This window comes from Schistocerca piceifrons, chromosome 5, assembly GCF_021461385.2.
Source record: "Schistocerca piceifrons isolate TAMUIC-IGC-003096 chromosome 5, iqSchPice1.1, whole genome shotgun sequence".
Lineage (NCBI taxonomy): Eukaryota > Metazoa > Arthropoda > Insecta > Orthoptera > Acrididae > Schistocerca > Schistocerca piceifrons.
This window is the reverse complement of record NC_060142.1, coordinates 55273655-55278581: the sequence shown is the minus strand read 5'-3', so window position 1 is coordinate 55278581 and position 4927 is coordinate 55273655. Positions and strand designations below refer to the sequence as shown.

Genomic DNA, 4927 nt, shown 5'->3' with positions numbered 1-4927 from the left:
AAGACGACATTTTGGTGCAGGCAACGAATTGAAGACCAGCGTAGGAATTGCCAAAAAGCGCAGGAGGCTGCCTACTGTGACCAAGGTATTGGAAAATTAGTACAACTCCAAGACATACGCTATGTGCTCAAAAGTATCCGGACACATGGTTGAAAATGACTCACAAGTTCGTGGCGCCCTCCATCGGTAATGCACTCCGTCATCAGGCCACCAGTGGCCCATCGGGACCATCCGACCGCCATGTCATCTTCAGTTGAGGATGCGGATAGGAGGGGCGTGTGGTCAGCACACCGCTCTCTCGGCCGTTACGAAGGTTTTCTTTGACCGGAGCCGCTACTATTCGGTCGAGTAGCTCCTCAGTTGTCATCACGAGGCTGAGTGCAGCCCGAAAAATGGCAACAGCACATGGCGGCCCGGATGGTCACCCATCCAAGTGCCGGCCACGCCCGACAGCGCTTATCTTCGGTGATCCGACGGGTACCGGTGTATCCACTGCGGCAAGACCGTTGCCTCCAGCGGTAATGTTGGGTTTCAATACGGTGTTGGCCCACCCTTAGCCTTGATGACAGCTACCATTCTCGCAGGCATACGTTCAATCAGGTGCTGGAAGGTTTCTTGGAAAATGGCAGCCCATTCTTCACGGAGTGCTGCACTGAGGAGAGATATGGATGTCGGTCCGCGAGGCCTGGCACGTAGTTGTCGTTCCAAAATATCCCAAAGTTGTTCTGTAGGATTCAGGTCAAGACTGTGCAGGCCAGTCCATTACAGGGGTGTTATTGTCATCTAAGCACTCCGCCACAGGCCGTGCATTATGAACAGGTGCTCGATGGTGTTGAAAGATGCAGTCGGCACCCGGAATTGCTCTTCAACAGTGGGAAGCAAGAAGGTGCTTAAAACATCAATGTAGGCCTGTGCTGTGGTAGTTCCACGCAAATCAACAACGGGTGCAAACCCCCTCCAAGAAAAACACGACCACACCATAACACCACCGCCTCCGAATTTTATTGTTGGCACTACACACGCAGGCAGATGACGTTCACCGGGAATTCGCCATACCAACACCGTGTCATCGGATCGCTACATTGAGTACCGCGATTCATCACTCCACACAACGTTTTTCCACTGTTCAATCGTCCAGTGTTTACGCTCCTTACACCAAGCGATGCATCGTTTGGCATTTACCGGCGTGATGTGTGGCTTATGAGCAGCCGCTCGACCATGAAATCCGAGTTTTTCTCACCTCCCGCCTAACTGTCAAAGTACTTTCAGTGGATCTTGATGCAGTTCGGAATTTCCGTGTGATGGTCTGGATAGACGTCTGCCTATTACGCATTACGACCCTCTTCAACTGTCGGCAGTCTTTGTCAGTCGACAGACGAGGTCGGGCTTTTGTGCTGTACGTGTCCTTTCACGTTTCCACTTCACTATCACATCGGAAACAGTGGACCTAGGGATGTTTAGGAGTGTGGAAATATTGCAGACAGACGTATGACACAAGTGACACCTAATCACCTGACCATATTCGAAGTCCGTGAGTTCCGCGGAGAGCCCCATTCTGCTCTCTCACGATGTCAATGACTACTGAGGTCGCTGATATGGAGTACCTGGCAGTAGGTGGCCGAACAATGAACCTCATATGAAAAACGTATGTTTTCTGGGGGTGTCCGGAGACTTTTGATCACTTTGTGTATGTCTAAGTCAGAGCGGCGACTATGTAGAGAAGTAGGTGAAATATATAGTTAACTGTTGAAAATAAAACCTTTTTAATTTTCACTGTGCTTTCCATTTCGCGTACGTTCGGACCTTAATAACCGAATAGATCTCACAGACATGTCAGCACTCGTGGTCTTGTGGTTAGTGTTGTTGACTCTCGATTCCCGACCCGGTCAGGGATTTTCTGCGCTCAGGACTGAGATTGTACGATATATTCATCATCATTTCACCCTCATCGAGGCACAAGTCGCCGAAGTGGCATGAAATAACACGTGCACCAAGCGGCCGAATTCCATGAAACATTAATCCCGACCATAATTTCCACATGCACATTATTGGTTTTTTTTTTAATTCGTAAACTTCTATATGTGCTCTGGCAGTATCTGATTTCTCTCTCTCTCTTGTTAGAGGCTGTGTGATTTAGGAGTACTGCACTGACAATGGTCTGTAACAGGAGAAAGCGCAACGTGTTTTGTGGCTTCGTATATAGCGCGGTCGCGTATTACAGTTCAGCGACAGTTACGGAGTGTTATGCCGAGATCCAGCAGATGCGAAAAGCATGAAAAGCTTAAAGAGACTGACAGTATTGGTAACAAGGCAAGAAACGGTAGAACTGGAGTGACAACACTATTGATATCGTGTAGCTCAGCGCATTTCGTGGAAACAGGCGCATCCTGTTTCCAGGGAAACGGGCATACCACACAACACTGTCATGACGATTTTAGACAACCGGCTGCATTTTCGTGCATACAAAGTGCAACTGTTGCTCAAAAGAGTGGATGCAAACAAAGACCTTAATTAGGTTTGTTTTCCGAATGAAGCGATTTTTCACATTCGTGGGAAATTAAACGGGCATAATTTCCGGATCTGGGCGTCGGAGAGCCTACATGTAACGGTACAGCCCACAGGGGACAACATGAAGGTGTATGTTTGGTGTAGCTTAATGCCCAGCACAATTGTTGGACCATCCTTTTTCACTGAGCCTTCCATTACCTGGACAAGTTTGAAACTGACGATGCGCCTCATTTACAGGAATTTCAACAAGGGGCAGTGTTTCAACAAGACGCTGAACCGCCATGTGGGCTCACATTCGGGAGGTCGCGGATCAAATCCGTATCTGGCCATCCAGATATCGGTCCTCTGCGATTTCTCTAAATCGCTCCAGGCATATAACGCGACGGTTGCTTTGAAAGGGCACTGCCGATTTCCTTCTCCCATTCTTGAAACAAAGCTAGCTTGTGCTCCGTTTCTAATGACCTCATTGTCAACGGGTCGTTAATCTCTAATGTCTCTTCTTTCCTACCTTCCTTGGCTCTTGGATGAAACCTTTCCGGAGAGACGGATCGGTAAACACGATCCAACTTTATTGCCACCAAGTTCACCAGGTATAACCTAGCTTGTCTTTTGAGTTTTTACCCTAAGGATAAAGTGTTCAGTTCACCAGTTCTTGATGTGCAAACTCTTACGGCGCGAATAAGAGATGCTGTAGGCGCGCTGACGGAAGGTACGTTAGCAAAGACAGGGAAGGAAATTAAGTATTGCCTAGACGTACTTACTTATTGCTGAACTCCGTAAAATGTTCTTGTGCTTGTTTTTCAGTGACACATTTTATGTTATTACTGAATTGCGTAAGAGTGATAGGAAAGAGCTGCCTTATCCCTTGCAAGACCTGTCACTACCAGTAAAATAATTACAGACACGAACCTCTCCTGTAAATAGACAAAGAAGCCCGCATGATTTGTATGGCGGATACACTAATTTAATCATCCTCGTTGTTGTTATTGTTGTTGTTTTTGTGGTCTTCAGTCCTGAGACTCGTTTGATGCAGCTCTCCATGCTACTCTATCCTGTGAAAGCTTCTTCATCTCACAGTACCTACTGCAACCTACATCCTTCTGAATCTGCTTAGTGTATTCATCTCTTGGTCTCCCTCTACGATTTTTACCCTCGACGCTGCCCTACAATACTAAACTGGTCATCCGTTGATGCCTCAGAACATGTCCTACCAACCGATCCCTTCTTCTTGTCAAGTTATGCCACAAATCTCTCTTCTCACCAATCCCCAAACCTATTCAATACCTCCTCATTAGTTATGCGATCTACCCATCTAATCTTCAGCATTCTTCTGTAGCTCCACATTTCGAAAGCTTCTATTCTCTTCTTGTCCAAACTTTTATCGTCCATGTTTCACCTCCTCATTGCAGATGAATTAATTTCATTTACACGTCAACATATGCCCTAAAGTTTATCTTTCCCCACCAGTCAAACAGACCAATGGACTCCTCGCCCGAGCCCTACTGCTACTTAAGCGATCGTGGGCACGACTTCGTCGAAATACGTCTAAAAACGGGACGGGCTCACCTCACGAAAAGCTGCTCACGTGATTGCCCGGTGTCGGCGGTGTAGATGGACCATGAATGACTACGTAACCGCCCAGAGACCGGGTGCCGAGCTCTGAGCTATGACAACTGAGTCGGCCGGAGTGGCCGAGCGGTTCTAGGCGCTACAGTCTGGAATCGCGCGACATCTACGGTCGCAGGTTCGAATCCCGCCTCGGGCATGGATGTTCGTGATGTCCTCAGGTTAGTTACGTTTAAGTAGTTCTAAGTTCTAGGAGACTGATGACCTCAGAAGTTAAGTCCCATTGTGCTCAGAGCCATTTGAACCATATGACAACTGAGATAAATAGGCGAAAGAGAGTTAACTACGGGGTGCTGTGCTGGCGACTTCATAGCACATAGCACAGCCGTGCAAATTTTTCTCTTGAGCGGGTCTCCCATCACCGGTTTCCAATATCAACTCAAGTGAGGGAAATCTGAGAAGGACAGCACCAACTTTTCACCGCCCAGACCAAAGGAGGGCATCTCCCACGGTTGGCATAACGTGGCCATATAGCGCCGAAGGCAGTGGAGACGCATTATGTTCGATATCCCTGGCGCCAGGCTACTGCGACTGCAGGGTATCCCTCTGCCTAACGGCCAAAGTTGTCGCCTATTAACAGCACAAAGCCTCCCAAGGCAGCTTTCCTATCCTTATTTGCAACACTAAGATTTACTCAATTAAAAGCGGTGGCGATGTCGCACTTCATGCAGCGAAAGTACAGGAGGGGGACAGTTTAGTGAGGTGACTAGCTACTCATACACATTACAGTTATTATGTTCAATTGGAGGACCGAAGTTTGGTACTCGAAAGATAAGCTAATTTTAATTAATTA

The 4927-nt window shown here is 47.6% G+C and overlaps 1 pseudogene; it reads right to left on the bottom strand.

The window, feature by feature from the left end:
* Window positions 1–393: 393 nt before the first annotated feature.
* On the bottom strand, window positions 394–511 carry LOC124799541 (annotated as a pseudogene).
* Between the last annotated feature and the right edge of the window lie 4416 nt (window positions 512–4927).